General features: G+C 42.9%; 1 protein-coding gene and 1 long non-coding RNA gene across 3 annotated transcripts in view; one reads left to right on the plus strand and one right to left on the minus strand.

Annotated features, from left to right (window-relative positions):
- Positions 1-1,683: 1,683 nt before the first annotated feature.
- On the minus strand, positions 1,684-4,358 carry LOC143678714 (uncharacterized). Its single transcript, XR_013173418.1, has 3 exons — positions 4,276-4,358; positions 2,375-2,504; positions 1,684-2,191 (listed from the first exon to the last, which is right to left on the minus strand). It is a non-coding gene; the product is annotated as an uncharacterized LOC143678714 (long non-coding RNA).
- Positions 4,359-6,329: 1,971 nt separating this feature from the next.
- Positions 6,330-17,176, plus strand: part of POGZ (pogo transposable element derived with ZNF domain) — a 76,139-nt gene continuing 65,292 nt past the window's right edge. The window contains exons 1-2 of one of the 2 annotated variants that reach the window (XM_077156015.1): positions 6,330-6,564; positions 10,164-13,387. The gene's annotated coding sequence lies outside the window, so the exon portion shown is untranslated. The remainder of the gene's footprint in view (positions 6,565-10,163; positions 13,388-17,176) is intronic. The other variant, XM_077156014.1, reaches the window with a different exon arrangement.

The raw sequence follows: 17,176 nt of genomic DNA on the forward strand, positions 1-17,176 counted from the left end.
ATTAATTTGCATATTCTAGTTATTTCATAGAAGTGAAATTATACAGTGTCTGTCCTGTGGCTGGTTTATTTTACTCAACATGATGTCTTCAAGTTTCATCTATGTTGCTGCATGTATCAGGACTTCAAGTCGGGACTCAATTTTGAGACTCAACTATAACGGCAAGGGAGCCTGGGAACTGTAGGGAGCCTGTGAATACCGAGTAAGCCACAGTCCGGGAATCAGATGACGTAGGACCAGGCAGCCCAGAAGGGCCACTATCCTCGCTGGGTTGGAGAATCAGAGCCCATCGCCTCCATCCCAACAATGTGACTTCAGCCTGCTGAGCGAGGTGTTCTGTCTGGTTATCGTTCAGGTCCTAGAAGTTCTTGAACTTTCCCAAATGTTGGGGAACTTCTGGGGCAAAGATAAAGGAAGAGGCAAAATAATAATAATAATAATAAAAGTAATAGTAATAATAGTAGCAATAAGCCACTTTTAGAGTGAAGCGAATCTCCGGTTGTTTGGGCATATATGTTCATCAGATTATTGAGAGCTGTGTCGCATCTCGGAGGGCTTGCTCTCCTCTAGAAGACCCAGAATGAAGCATTTTGTCCAATGAATTCAGGACGTGAGGGTCTCTCTGGGGTTCATGCACAGGCACACGAATGGGCTTCAAGTCAGAAAGTGTGCAAAACTTTGTGTATATGTACAAGTGTGGATTTTTCTGGGGGAGATAATCCATATCTTTCATGGAGGTTTTCAAGGGGTTCATAATGCAGAAAAGGTTAAGATTCACCTTTCTATGCTAAGAACATGATCTTTATGGGTAGGAGAAGCAGATCTGAGGCTGCCAGGATATAGGGTCAAAGGAAAGAGGGAACTCATCTTCATACCTAATTTGCAGTACTGACACACTGCTGCATTTAGAGGCAAACCTATAAAAGAGAATTATTTCTAGGTTAAATCATTTTCTTCCCTTAAAATGATTTTAAACTGGTGAATCTTGGCACTTTCTCATTTTCAGATTTGATTACCTTTATGTTGTAGACAATAGAGAAGACATTAACAGTGGATCCTTGGCTGTCAGAGGAGATGGATTCCTTGCCATTTCTAACCCCTACTGTATGTACTCAACAAAAAGAGAGGACCCAAAAGGATTTGATACTTATCTGCCCTGTTCCAAATAAAACTTTCAAACTTAATTACGAAGGCATCTTATTCTCTGCATCTGTAAAAAAAAGATCACTTTACTTCTCATGTCCTTCAGTGGAATGAACTGGTAGGTTATTTAACGTCCACAGTTGCATTCTAGAAATTTTAACATGATGTTAAGAAAATGCAAACACTGCTTAATTTGAAAAGAATGTATCCTAGTGAAAAATGAAAACTTATTAAATTGCTCTTTGTGATATATTATAATGAACAAGCCACATATCAAGTGTGTCTATAAAGTAATCCAATTCATTTTTTGGTGAAGCTTTATGGAATCAATCTAATTACTTTATAGTCACCTATTCACCTCCTTAGCAACAATCAATATGAAACAATTATGACTCTGCTTTGGGTATCTCTTAAATAATATTAATTTACTCAAAGTTTAACTAAATAATTATCTCATGCAATCATGTAGCAACTCACAGTAGGACTTTTTTTTTTTTAACAGTTTTATTCACACACCATATCACTGTAAGTCTTGATGGCTGATTAAGTTGCTGCTTATGCATTTCTTACAAAATATATTTTGAAGACAAGACCTTCAGCTGCTTCTTACTGAAAGCTAATGAGAAACTCTTCTTCCTTTAGATATCCACTCTGAAAACATCCTCAAGTTATTTCTCACTCCCTGTACCTCTAGGAAAGTCCCCCACTCTCAGAAAAAATATTCTAAAGAAAATCCAGCAGCAGTCCTCTGAGTCCCCCATTTTTTATCTGACTCTAGTCAAACGCTGAGCTTCACTTTCCCTTTATTTCATGACAATTTACCTGTCAAGTCAGGTTTTTCAGTGTCCTCCTTTCCATCCCAACATGTTGACTCTCCGGATTTCCAGGCTCTGTGTAATCAGCTATCAATCTGTTCAAGCAGGGAGCTGTCCAGATTGTAAAAATGTCTCCACTGTTCCTCTCTCAGGTCTCCCAAATTGAGTAACTCCTTTTGAGTTTCCAGCTTCGAATTATCTGTGTATGTTGTACACATTGGATTGGGGATGCCCTTTAAAAAACAAAACATAACAAAAAACACCTAGTATTATCCCAGGAAGCTGCTTTCTGTCTGGGCTAGCCTCCCTCTCACCTCATCTTTCCCCCCATCTTCAGCCTCCCACTGAGCTTCAGCAGTCAGTGACTGGGTCTGTAGTTTAGAAAAGTGACATCGCAGAGGGCACCCATGACTCACTGCTTTCGAAGACATGTTGAAATCATTTGTCTTTCTGCCTTGACATGCACTCTCCAAGCTGCAGGTGGTTCCAATTTTCAACTCGTGGCAGAAATCATAAGCCAAAGAACCAAATAAGTGCTTCCATAAACTGTAGAAAAGAAACACTCTCCTGCTACCGGTAACTGTGAAATGCCCAACTTGGGAGTTTAGTTAACCTTTGACCTTTTTTAGAAACCCTTTTGGAGAGAATTCCATTTTTCTGAGTAGATTATTTAAGATTGGGGAAGCTTTTTTTTTTTTTTTAACTTTTTTTTACTGTATAATATAACATATATACAAAGCAAAGAAAGAAAAAAACCCAATGATTTTCAAAGCACTTTTCAAACAAGTAGTTATAGGACAGATCCCAGAGTTTGTCAGGGGCTACATACCATCATCTCAGATTTTTCCTTCTAGCTGCTCCAGAACTTTGGAGGCTGGAAGGAATATAGCAGCTTCTAACTGCTCTAAGATACTGGAGACTAAAACAATTATCAATATAATGATTCAGCAATCATAGTCATTTGTTAAACTCTATCTTCTCAGTGTAAGTCCACTATTACCTTTGATCTTTCTCCCACTCTTTACGGGTAGGTGGACCATGCCCATTCTAACTTTTTCATTTTGGAAGGGTGTGTCACTAATATGGGGTAGGGAGATGGAACTACCTGATGTTCTGGGGAGGCTGGGCCCTCTAGGCTTCAGGACTTATCTGGTCCAGGGACCCATCTAGAGGTTGTAGGTTTCTGGAAAGTTACTCTAGTGCATGGAACCCTTGTGGAATCTTATATATTGCCCTAGGTGTTCTTTAGGATTGGCAGGAATGGTCCTGGTTGGGGGTTGGCAGATTATGGTAGGTAGCAATGTCTGACTGAAGCTTGCACAACAGTGACCTCCAGAGTAGTCTCTGGACTCTATTTGAACTCTCTCAGCCACGGATACTTTGTTACACTTCTTTACCCCATTTTGGTCAGGATGGCATTGTTGATCCCATGGCGTCAGGGCCAGACTCATCAAGATTGGGGCAGCTTCTTAGCAGCAGGATTAGGGTCCAATTTCTTCAATTCACCAAGCTATATTGGCTTTCAGATGCCTCTGTAGTATGTTATAGAAGCACATGTGAATTGATTTGTAAGGATTTCATCCAGATTATCTTGTTCTACTGCCTTGTTTTCCCATCATCATCAAGATGGTTTAAAGATAAGAAAGACCAGCGCTATCACTCTAGAAAGCTGTGTTAGCTGATGACAACAAAATGGCCTAACAGTCCAAATTAACGTGGGAATTCTCTCTTTAGCACATGGAATATGTTTTTAAAAATGGGAGTGCTAACTCTACAGTCCTTTTTGAGATGCTGCTCCGTGTTGTAAGGTGGCAGAGTTTCTTCAAATCCCTGAAGCTATAAAATGCCTCTGTCCAAGATTCTTCCAGCTATCAGTCATTCAGCTGTTGATCAATTCTCCCAGGCTATGGCGGTAATTAGGATACGTTTTATAATGTCAAAGGATTTAATCCATTCCCTAATGGCCATTTATCTTTACCCTTTGTTTTCTCAACTATTTCCTCAAGGTTCCTCCAGCTCTAGCAAAAACCCCATTTTAACACTCAGCATGATGCTCTTCCTCAGGTATATCACCATCACTCACACGCATTTCGTTAGCCATCATGGGTCAAAATTGTCTCCCAGGACACCAACTAAGTGATAGAAAAATAGGTCACAAAGGAGTAAACAACACCTTGCAGAACACACACAGCTGAAATAGTAGCTCCAGAACTTCCCTTTTCCCCCTTCACAGCACCTATCTCTGTATCATAAGTTATATATTTACTGATAAATTTATTTGTATGGCAGATTTGTATTTTTCAAAGCGGTCACATACTTTGAGATGTGGAGTCTTTGTTCCCCACCCCTCTTGAGCTGATGTGGGGGAATTGTGGTGGAAATGATGTTATATGATCTCTGCGACTAGGTCACAAAAAGTCATACAACCTGTGCAAGTCCTCTTGGGACACAATCTTGGAACCCAGCCACTGTGATATGAGGATGCTCAGGCCACACGGAAAGGCCACATGTAGGTGTTCTGGCCAACAGCCCCAGCAGCAGCCCAAGCCAACATCCAGGCAGGTGAGGAAGCTCTGAGAGGCCTTCAGGGCCAGCCACTGCATGAGAGACTCAAGTGAGAAATGCCTAGCTGAGCCTACTCATCTCCTGGAACCATCGGAGATAATAACATTGTTTCAAGCCATTAAGTTTTGGGGTAGCTTGCTATTCAACAGAAAATGAAATATTTTATGTGTATAGAGTATCTCTCTACTAGAGTGTGAATTCCATGAATTCAGTGATTTTGTTTTCTTCTTTGTATTGTATTCCCAGCACCTAGAACAAAGCCTGTCTGGCATATAATAAGTATTCAATAAATATTTGTTGATGAATAGATGCAGGATGCATTTTCATATGATGTGCTAAGGGTTATTGGTCAACAGTACATGGTTCAGTCTACTGGGCTAGACCTCATCGGCTGAGAGCACAGGAAAATGTTCCACCAGGAAGATTTCAGAGGCAAACAACATTATAACAAATTATGATAAGTACTGCAGGACACCAAAAATAGAATTAGTGCTGCATGTAGAATTTGTGTTTGGGTGATAGATTCTATAATCCCAACATGGGCTTTTCCACATCAGGTCTGGAAACACTTTAGAAGTGTTTTCAGGAGATAAGTGAGTCTTCCAGTTCCAATAGTGATTCTCCCTAAGAATGACTAGTTGAAATCACTCACATATATATGGTATGAAATGCGATGAAGTGGGAGGAAAATGGGTGACAACTGTGTGTATGTCCATGTGCACATGTGTGCATGATTTGAAATGCCTATTCCATGACCCATTTTCATAGTCCTGTGACTTGAATGGCCATATGAATGGAGTGTGGATGTAAAGATAAGGAATAAATATGGTGTTGGATCTTCCCAGTCTGGCACCAGGCACTGTGATTTAGCATTTGGTTTGCAGCAACCATTTGTGTCTTGTCTAAAGAGCACCAACTTCCTCTGATTACAAGAAAAATACTAAAATTTTATCATCCATCCTCTAAGGAAGCAAGAAAGGACAAAGTTTCTTGGCTACCTGGAGAAGCTGTCAGTTTCTGTTCTGGGAAAAATAACATTGTGATGGTTTTGTATGGAGGTAATCCATGTCTTTGGGTCAGTCCGTCTCAGCCTTGATTGGAGCCCAAAGCAAGGATATGCTTAGAATTGGATATCTCTCTCGTGAGACTATTTCCAATGGTTTCAAGTAGTTTCAGTAGCAAGAATCACCTTGATAAGCACACAGGCGTGACTTCTTCCCAGAATCCCAAAGGTTTTCAAAGCAAAAATGGCTCTTAAAAGTTTTTCACTTAAACAATGTTACCACTGCCACAAATCTACTTGGCTGAAGGACCGCTGAGGACGGGTGAGAGCCCCCGGGGCTGTCCTCGCTGGTGCCCCCGGGCCTCGCCCTCCGGCCTGGAGCGTGCAGTCCCCCTCACTGGGTCCAGGCCTCGCGTGGCAGGTGGGGGCACTCCCAAAATCCCCCGGAAAGCCTAGGCAAGTGAATTGGGGAACATTTCCTTTGGAAACCCCATTTTTCTCATCAGAATCTGGATATTGCTGCTGAAAGTTCATTAATTTTTTTTATTAGAAATATGTTTTTTATTTATTTATTTGCGGGCCCACACAAACTTGACTGGAAAAGAAGCGCGGGCAGGGGTTAGTCTGAGCCCGTGACGTCCCCCGAGCTCCGGCCAATCGCAGGCCGCGAAGAGGGGAGGGCGGAAGTGACGAGTCGTATCCCTCCGCGGGCGAGAGGGCCGGTGGGGGGAGTCGGAGTCTCTCTCCCCCGCGCCAGCTCCCGTACACGGAGCCGCATTCCTTGGCCCCCCCCACCCCCTCCCTCGGGGCCCCCCCGCCCCCCTCGGGAAAAAAAATCCAAACCAAATCACTCGAACCCGAGGGAGGTTTCCTTCCACCCGCGGGGAGACGAGCTTCCAACGGTTCCCTCTTGGCCTTCTCCCCCAAGCCCCCGTCCCCTCCCCTGCTCCCACCCCCTCTCCGGGCGCCGGTGCAAGGTCCCTTTAAGGCGACGGCGCCTTCCTCGGGTCAGACGAGCGGCGGCGACGACCACGGGAGGTGAGTGAGCGCGCGAGCCCTCGGTCTCCCCACCCCCTGCTCCCGGGGGTTCCGTTATCTTTTCGCTCGGCGCGGAGCTCCGAGGCGAGACAATGAGAGGGGGATGGGGCGGGCGCGGGGTGGGGGCGGGGGCTGGGGCGCGCCCCCGCCCACCGCGAGGAGCGGCGCGGCCGTGGCGGCGGCGGCCGTGGGTGCGGCGCGCGCGCACGCGCGTGGCTGTGAGTGCGTGCCCCGCGGGAGGCGCGGCGGGCCGGACGGCGGCGGCCCCTCGCCAGTCGCCTCCGCCCCCCGCCGCCGCCGCCGTGGCGCGCGCGCGCGCACTCGCCGCCCACGGCTCCGCGCTCCCCCCGACGTCCACACGCACGCCCGGCGCGAGGCGTCCCGGGGGAGTGGGCGGGCGCGGGCGGCGGCCCGCCGGGGAGTGGGCGTGGGCGGGCGGGCTAGGGGGCGAGGCCGCGGCGGCGGGGGCGGCTCCCGGGCCCGCGCCCTCCCCGGCCGAGGGGGAGCCGGTGCCCCTTTGGCGCGGGAGGCGGCCCCGGAGCGTTGGCTGCGCGAACCCCCGCGTTGTGTAATCCGTTCTGGTCTCTCGTGCCTCCCAGGCTTTCGTGCTCCTCAGGCACGGGTCCGCCCTCGCCCCCGAGTCCCTTTCGGGCGGGCGCGGTGCTTCCCGACGTGCCCGAGGCGAAGAGGCGCTCCTCTCCGGCGAGCCCACCCCGCCGCGGCGGCGCCATGTTTGGCCTTGGCGCTGGCCGTCTCGGTTGTCCGCGCGCGCTGGAAAGGAGCCGTCTGTCTCTCTGCCTCGCCGCGTGTGCTTGCGGCCGTGGGCTCCCGACCCGCCGGCGCGGGATGCGCCCTGCCGTCGAGGACCTTGTTCGCGCCCTCGCCCGGGCGGCCTCCGCGCGGTGCTGGCCCCGGCCCCTGCCGGTGGAGCTCCTTCCGGGCAGCCGTCACCTCGGGGCGGACTCAGCCTGCACGCTTCCCGCCGAGTCCCAAAACCCCACAGAAATGGGGTGTTTAAAGAAAATTTCCCAAGTAAATCTGGGGGAAGCGAGTGGGATAGAGAAAGGCAATGAATTTGGAGGCCATCGCTTTGAAGGGGCCGGGACCTTAGTCTGTGGTCATTTCGAACAGTCATTGAAATTCCTCGCTTGGGATGCATCGGAAGTACCTGAGAGATGGCTAAGCTTGCAGCGTTGGGGGCCTCGTCCCCAAAGAGTCATTGGGTGGGGCGCGGCCTGGCGAGGCTGCAGGCGTGGCTTCTCCGTTTTCACCCTGCTGACCCTCAGCTGGTCCTGGTTAAGATCCCCACACCTGGAGAGTTACTGGTCTAGCGGAAGGGTGAAGGATGTAAATGGGAATCTCTACCCTTGATTTCCTTCCCCTTTCCTTACTCTGTTGGTGGTGTGTCCCCTGGTAAAGGCACTCAGATAGTGAAGAAGTGCTGGGGTGAACTCCACTTCCTCAGGTTTCGCCCACGTCTCGCAGTAAAGTGGAGATCATGATCCCTCGGGATCTCAGACCTTTCAGGATGGCAGCAGCTCAGAACTATTTTCAGAATAATGCAGAAATGCTGTTTATCCTTTTCGCTAGTTTTTGCCCTGATGGTCCAGAAGCAGTGCTAGTTAAAACTGTCCTCACCTTAGTACAAAGCAAGGTAGAGGAGCCATACTGTGTACCTGAGAATATCCTTGACAAAGCAGTAAGAATGACTTTTTTTTTTAAATCCAGAGTACATCTTTTTTTTGAGAAACATCCACACACGTACACTCCAACCATATCATCAAATCAGTGGCTCACAGTGTCATCACGTGTTTCCATATTTTTCACCGTGATCATTTTTAGAACATTTGCATCACTCCAGGAAAAGAAAAAGAAAAAAACTCATACATCCCATACCTCTTACCCCTCCCTCTCGATGACCCACAGTATTTCAGTCTACCCAATTTTTACTTTTTATCTCTCCGTATTTATTTTTTATCCACATATATATTTTTTACTCATCTGTACATACCTTGGATAAAAGGAACGTCAGACACAAGATTTTCGCAATCACAGTCACGTTGTAAAAGCTATTTCGGTTATACAACCCTTGTCAAAAATCAAGGTTACTGAAACGCAGATCAGCAGTTTTGCATACTTTCCTCCAGTTTCTCCAACACACAATAAACTAAAAAGGGATATCCATATTATGCATAAGAATAACCTCCAGGATGATCTTGATTCTGTTTGAAATCTCTCAGCCACTGAAACTTTATTTTGTCTCATTTCTCTTTTCTCTTTTGGTCAGAAATGCTTTTTCACTCCCATGGTGCTGGTCCCAGTTCATCCCTGGGAGTCTTGTCCCGCATTACCAGGGAGATTTACACTGCTGGGAGTCATGTTCCACGTAGCGGAGGGCAGTGAGTTCACCTGCCAAGTTGGCTCAGAGAGAGAGAGGCCACATCTGAGCAGCAGTGTGCTGGAGGTTGGGGGTGACTCTTGGGCATAATTATCACTTGGCTTAGCCTCTCCCTTGCAGGAATAAGCTTCATAGGAGCAAACTCCAATATTGAGGGCTCAGCCTTATTGTATTGGTTGTCCTCACTTGCAAGAATGTCAGGAATTCCCCAGATGGGGAAGTCAGGTATTTCCTCCTGTCTCCCCAGTCCCCCAAAAGGATTTTTTTTTTTTTTTTTTTTTTTTAAAGACAGAGAGAAGGAAGGAAGGATAGAAGGAAGGAAGAGAGGAAGAAAGGGAAACATCTTTTAAACATTTTCTTGTTTTATTGTATTTTGTTTCTCCGTTTTCGTTACATGGGCTGGGGCCGGGAATCGAACCGAGGTCCTCCGGCATAGCAGGCAAGCACTTTGCCCGCTGAGCCACCGCGGCCCGCCCCCCAAAAGGATTTTGCAAATACTTTAGTCACTGCCCAAATTACTCTGGGATATATTGGGGCATCACACTAACCTGTATAAACCAACAGGATCTCATCCTGTTCAAGATTCCATGTACTTAATGGTGTTCAAGTAAACTGACCGTACAAATTAAATTAGATAATGTGCTACCCAAAATATAAATTCTTCCCCAAATAAACATTTCTCTCTTTGGTCTTGCTCAGAAGTTGAAATTTTAAAATAGGAACCGTATCACCCTTTACCTAGTATTCTGATTTACCTTAGTCCTATCCAGATCAGCTTTATTTGAATCTCTAGACAAAGTCTGATCACTTTTTCAGCCTTTTAAACAGTTGCTGAATGGGGTAATGCTGACTTTGATAGCATTAATGCTCTAACTCTGAGTCAGTGGTGTCGCATAAATACTCAAAGTTTCAGGGATCAACAGGTTACCTACGAATAGATCACTGGCTCAGAATTTAGAAATTTCAGTTACAACTCCTAAATACATGTGACTGCTATAAGAGTTTACAATCTAGGAACCTTTACAGTAGGCCCCAACCTGACAACCCATACTCTCAACTTCAATTCTCTCCATTTGCATATTAAAGTTAATCCATGTGAGTGAGGCATAATATTTGTCTTTTTGTTTTGGACATGTTTATTCAACATGTATTAGGGTTCATTCACCTAGTTGCATGCCTCACAGAGTACATCTCTTTTTAGGAAGCTGTGATGAGATGGAAAGTATACCCAAAGCCCTTTTGCTGCCTGCTGAGGTTTGGTCATTGTCATGAGGAAGAGCATTTGGGAGGTTGAACATGAGCTGAACTAGCTGCTTATTTCATGGACCAGCATTTTTACTTGAAAAAACCAATGAGACTGACAAACTACAGTTTTTCAAAGTTGAGTATCTGGCAGACATTTTCTTGAAATTGGACCTTTCACTTCTGAGAAACAGTTGACTGTGTTTGTTACCAATGATAAAATTTGAGTGAAAATTAGAACTTTTAAAAAGTTGACAGCTTGAAAAAATAAGGTTGACAGCTTCCCTATACTTAAAACAATGTTTAGGACTGATTCTTTTTTTAATGGCTTAATGAAATGTGTCAACATTTGGAATGTTGGCATAGCTCATTAAATCTGTATTTTCCAATGATTGATGTCACTAAATTGCATAAGGGTTAACAATCCTTTCCCAAAATGCAGTATAGACCAATAGATTTTTTTTCTTCAATAATTTTTTTTTTTTTTTACACATGAGTAGGCACTGGAAATCAAACCCAGGTCTCCAGCATGGCAGTTGAGAACTCTGCCTGCTGAGCCATTGTGGCCCGCCACTTCGATGATTTTTTTATTGAGTTATAATCATCCCCAGTGTACAAGCAGTGGTTTATAGTATCTTCATAATGCTGTGCATTCATCATTACAATAGATTTTGAACACTCATTATGCCAAAAAAAAAGAGTAAAAGTAAGAAAGAACGCCCCAAATAGCCCATAACCGCTATACTTCTCTTTTGTTTTCTTTCCTTACTTATTTGCCCATATACTGGATAAAGGAAGTGTCAGCTACAAGGTTTTTACACTCACACGTTCACACCTTAAAAACTCTATAGTTATTTAATCATTTTCAAGAATCAAGACTGTTGGATTACAGTTCAGTAGTTTCAGGTATTTCACTTAAGCTACTCCAGTACACCAAAAACAGAAAAGGGTTATCTATATACTACATACGAATAACCTCCAGAAAGACCTCTTAACTCTATTTGAAATCTCTCAACCACTGAAACGTAATCATTTCTCTTCCCCCTTTTGGTCAAGAAGGCCTTCTCATTCCCACGATGCCAGGGCCAGGCTCATCCCCAGGAGTCAGGTGCCACTTTGCCAGGGAGATTTACACCCCTGGGAGTCATGTCCCACGTAACCGAGAGGGCAGTGAGTTCACCTGTGGAGTTGTCTTAGAGAGACAGGCTACATTTAAGCAACAAAAGAGGTTCTCTGGAGGTGACTCTTAAGCATGCTCATAAATAGGCTTAGCTTTCCCTTTTCAGGAATGTTTCATAAGGGCAAGCCCCAAGATTGAGCCTGTTCTATCAGGTTGGCAGTCCCCACTGCTTGTGAGAGTATCAGTTCTTCCCTGGGGGGGAGTTGAAGGTTTCCACCTTTTTTTCTGAGTCTCTCACGCAGACTTTGCAAATATTTTTTGATTTTCTGCCCAGCTTACTCTAGGATGTTTTGGGGCATCACTCTAATCTGTGCAAACCGAGATCTCACTCTCTATTCGTAGTTCCATGTAGTTATGTTAGCTTATAATGGGTATATTGTTTTATATGAATTGATAAATATTTTTAAGTGTTCTCTTTTAACTTCTGTTAAGGCAAATATAAAAAGATCCCATTCATAAATGTTCTTCGGGCTCATCAGTGATTTTAAGGGTATTAAGGGGCACTGAGACAAATTTGAGAATCTCTGAACTAGTGGGTAACATTTGTGTCTGTGCTATGCTTCTGCTTTTTAGATCATCCAAATCTACCTCCAATTAGAAAATTGTGGAGAATTTACTTGGAGTCAGTAATGGAAGAGACAATGACTTGGGGAAAAATGTAGATTCTAGAGCGAAAAAGCTTGGTTTGAATCCTGGCTAGGATATTTCCTAATGTAATCTCAGGCAAATTATTTAGTCTCTCTAAACCTAAATTTTGATCTCACCTGTAAAATGGACTAGTTATTGGGCATGTGATTTTTGTGAGAATTCATGGAGATAATGAATGTTAACTGCATAATGATGCTTAGCATATCACAGTAAAATACATTTCCAAATGATGTTTGTTTTTATTCTCCACATTTTTCTTTTGACATTAATTGTTGAAGGTGGAAAGTCCCAGTCTGAAATTAAAACCCTACAGCTGGTGAGTGCACCTCTGTCCTATTATCAGGCTACCTCAGGGAAGACTTAAGTAGACTCTTTGGTGCTCTGTTTTTACATGTAAGGGGAGGGAAGAAGATGAGAGAGAGAATAACGTGTTGCTAGGATTTAACAGGGTTAAATGAAATTGAGGGAATGGAAATGGAATTGAGACAGTGTAAAATAAAATTGTCTTTGAATAAAAGCCTTTCACAGTAGGTACTTTTCTTGGGAGAAAGATTCCTTAACATTGAGCTCTTTTAAAATGGGGAACTTACTGCTTACTTCAGTTTTTGTTTTAGTAAAGGACACAAACTAACATTTGGCTGCTTTTTTTTTAAATGCAGTTTTATTGAGCTATATATTCACATGTCATATAATCATCCAAGTTGTACAATCAGTAGTTCACAGTGTTATCATATAGCTGTACATTTGTCATCACAATCAGGTTTTGAAAATTTTCATTACTCCAAAAAAAAGGTAAAAAAAACACCCAAAACATTCCATACCCTTCTTCCCCCATTATTTATTTATTTTTGTCTTTTTTTTTTCTTACTCATCTGCCCACACACTGGATAAAGGGAGTATCAGTCACGAATTTTTCACAGTTGCACAGTAACACCTTAAAAGCTCTATAGTTTTTCAGTCATCTTCAAGAATCAAGGCTATTGGTTTACAGTTCAACAGTTTCAGGTGTTTCCCTTTAGCTACTCCAATACACCAGAAACTGAAAAGGGATATCTATATAATGCATAAGAATAACCTCCAGAATGAGCTTTCAACTCTATTTGAAAATCTGTCAGCCACTGAAACTTTATTTTGTTTCATTTCTCTTCCCCTTTTTGGTCAAGAAGGCTTTTTCACTCTCATGTTGCCAGGGCCAGGTTTATTCCTGGGAATTATGTCCCACGTTGCCAGGGAGATTTATATCCCTGGGTGTTCCACGTTGGGGGAGGGCAGTGAGCACCTGTGGAGTTGGCTTAGAGAGAGAGGCCACATCTGAGCCACAGGAGTTTCTCTGGGGGTAACTCTCAAGCATAATCGTAAGTAGACTTAGTTTTTCCTTTTTAGGAATAAGTTTCATAAGGGCAAGCGCCAAGATCAGGGGCTTGTTCCATCAAATCGGCAATCCCACTGCTTGTGAGAGTATCATTTCTTCCCTAGGTGGGGAACTTAATATTTCCGCTTTTTCCCCCAAGATGAACTTTGCAAATACTTTTTAATCTTCTGCCCAGGTTTCTCTGGGATGTTTCAGGGCATCACACTAACCTATACAAACCAACAAGATCTCACTCCCTGTTCAAGTTTCTGTGAAGTATGGTGTTCAAATAAGTTGACTATGCAAGTTAAATTAGATAACTTGCTACTGAAAATATAAATTTTGCACCAAATAAACACCCCTTCCTTGGTGTCACACACAAGTTGAAGTTTTAAAATGCAATGTCATTGTTTACCCTTTGATTTGATTTACCTTAGTCCTACCCCTACCAGTTTCATTCATATCTCTAATTGAAGTCTGATCACTTTTTCAGTGTTTTGGTTTTTTTTAACGTTTTTTTTTTTTACTATGAAATATAACATATATACAAAAAAGCAATAAATTTCCAAATACATGTTAACAAGTAGTTACAGAGCAGATTTTAAAGTTTAGTATGTGTTAAAGTTCCACAGTTTTTCGTTTTTTCTTCTAGCTGCTCCAAGACACTGGAGACCATTATGATTCAACAGTCATATTTTTTTTGTTAAATGCTATCTTCTTTGTTATACTCCTCTTTTTTTCTTATTGTGAAAAGTAACATATATACAATTCAGGGTTTTTAATAGTTGCTATATGGGGTGATGCTGACTTTCATAGCTGCAGAACTCTTAACTTTGTGTCTCCGTGTGTCACACACAAACCCGACATTCCAGGGAATTACCAGGTTATCCAAAGAGCTCAGCATCTCAGAATTTAGAAATAACAGTTACAACTCTTGAATAGATGTGACTACTATAAGAGCTGACAATCTAGGAACTTGACAATAGGCCTTCACCGATAAACCTATACTCTCAAATTTAATTCTCAAAGTTTGCACATTATAGTCCATGTTAGTGAGGTATTATATTTTGTTTCTGGCTTATTTCATTCAACATTCTGTCCTCAAGGTTCATTCACCTAGTTGCATGCCTCACATCTTTATATCTTCTAGCAGCCCTCAGTAGTCCATTCCTCAGTCGATGTACCCTTAGGCCACGTCTGTCCATTGCAAAATCTGAACACTGCTGCCATAAACATCAGTGTACAAATGTGTGTCTGCTGGGTGGTACTTTTTTGGGTAGGTGGAGGATTGTATGGTCCAGGAATTGAACCTGGGTCTCCTGCATGGAAGGTGAGCATTCTACCACTGAATCACCCTGTTGGTTACTTCTTGATAAGGGATTTGCTGCAGACAATTAGAAAGCATTTTGTGTTTGGGAGAATTGGGTTATTAAAACTATTTTAAAATGTGCCTGTTGTATATAAGGTAATAAAACAGTTAGATGCCGTGAGGAACATGAGTCGTGCAAAAGACTGGATAAATGGTCGGGCCATGGTGGCTCAGTGGCAGAGTTCTTAGCTCCATGCCAGGGACCCGGATTCAGTCCCTGGGCCTGGCCATGTTAAAAAAAAAAAAAAGAGAGAGACTGGATAAATAAAGGCTTCTTAATACAAGTTTTAACTATAATTAATTTTATATTCAGCCCTATAGGTTTTCTGGAATTAATCCTTTTGAAATAGTTCTTATTTCTTATTATTTAATTATTGTGCTAATTTTTAAGAAATTCTTAGAAGTTCTTAAGAATGATAGTAGAAATAACCTTTTTAACAGAGAATTTAATCGCCAGGGCTACCGTTTTGATTAATAAATGTTAGAGAGATAATGGCAGAATATAGTAGTATTAAAATATAACTAATGTATGTTAGATAGTTTTCCCCTAGCTTTTTCTTTGGAAGGACAGGGTCTGGGAATCAAACCCAGGTCTCCCACCTGGTGGGTGAGAATTCTAGCAAGCTTCCCTTGCACTGCCCCCGCCCCCAACTTTTTACTAGGAAAACTTCATGCATTAAAAAAGTTGAACGAATACTACAGTGAACACCTACAATTTTTAACCTAATCACAATTTTTAACATTTTAACATGTGCCAAATATAAAAAACATGTTGGCCTATTTGATAATCTATTGGAAATATGCACAGATATCTCTGTTTTTGCCAAACCACCAGGAAGCCAACCATAACACTTCTACCAAATGCTAAATGCATTTGCTAAGTATAAATATATTCTCTTACTCAACTGGGAGTTGTTTTTTGGGGGCAGGGAGTGGTAGGGAGTACATGGGCTGGGAAATGAGTCCAGTCTTTTCTACCTGCATGGCAGGCGAGAATTCTACCATTGGACTACTCTTGCACCCACCCCCCATTTTTCTATTTAAATTTATTGTCTTCATAACCTTAGGGTTTTGAGAGAGAGAGCTACCATTAAAGTTCACACATAAGACTTTGAGAAAGAACACAGAAATTGAATTATAACATGTTATTTGGGGTCACAGCTCTTTGAGAAAATGATTCAGTAGTTGAAGAAGCAAAAAGAGTTGATATATGGAGCAAAGGCAACCCATAGAGGAATTGTAAAAGGGCCGCAACCAGAAAAGTGTTAGAACTGAAGATTAGACAGAATTATTCACAAAAATAATTCACCAGGGGTGCATTGGTAGAATTCTCACCTGCCATGCAAGAGACCTGGGTTCAATTCCCGGCCCATGCATGCTTCCCCATCCCCCTAAAACAAACCAAAAAACATTGTGAACAAAAATTCCCTTTAATGTACATATGACATATCTGCCTCTGTGTATGTGTATGTGTAGATATAGAAATGCAAATATGTAGGGAAACACATAAATTACTCAAGTCAAAACTAATAGCAACAAACAGAGATAACCATAATTTTAGAGGGTTAACACATGATACTCCAGTTTATGAGAGCGAGAGTGAGAATTGGCAAGAACATGAGTGGTACAGAAGTTGTTAGATGAATATGAAGATAAAATTAAGTTTCAAAGGTAGATGATAATAGAGTAAAACAAACTAGATGTGTATGAGTTGTGTAAAGCATTTACTGTACAGCATATTACCATTTGAACAATTCATTGGAACCTTCTGCTCATCTCTGTTGAAGAGAGGATATTTTTAAAAAGTGAAAATTCTTAATGCATAATAAGTAGGATGGTTACGAAAAATTCCCTTTTTCAAAGTGTGTATATTCACTTCGATCACGGTTTCTCATTCTTCACGTTCCTGACGTTGGCCTGGGTAATTCCCAGACGGTCTTGTGCATTGTGGTAATTCCCAGGCGGTCTTGTGCATTGCGGTATTCCCAGGCTGTCTTGTGCATTGTAATTCCCAGGCGGTCTTGTGCATTGCGGTATGTTTTGCAGCACTCTTGGCCTCTCCCGGCTAGAAATATGCCAGTAGTACCTCTTCCCTCCCACCCCAAATTATGGCAGCCAAAAATGTCTCGAAACATTCACAAATCCCCCGCGGTACCCCCCAGTTGAGAACCACTGCGTTAGATAAAATCAGCTGGCATGTGTGAAGACTCCATGATAGCGCCCTCTGCGAACTTATTCTGCAGGTTGGCATGGGTACTCCAGCTGTGTACAGCTGTTGAAGTCCCTTCTGCAGATATACTGCACAGTTTGGGCTAAACCTGGTATGTGGTGGAGAACACGTGAATATGATGCGATTTTTAGCCCTATTGGAAATTTTATTAAAGGTGGAAATGAGCTCTTCGTTTGAAAATCAAGGTGTAGGCC

The sequence above is a fragment of the Tamandua tetradactyla genome, chromosome 4, assembly GCF_023851605.1.
Source record: "Tamandua tetradactyla isolate mTamTet1 chromosome 4, mTamTet1.pri, whole genome shotgun sequence".
Taxonomy (NCBI): Eukaryota; Metazoa; Chordata; class Mammalia; order Pilosa; family Myrmecophagidae; genus Tamandua; species Tamandua tetradactyla.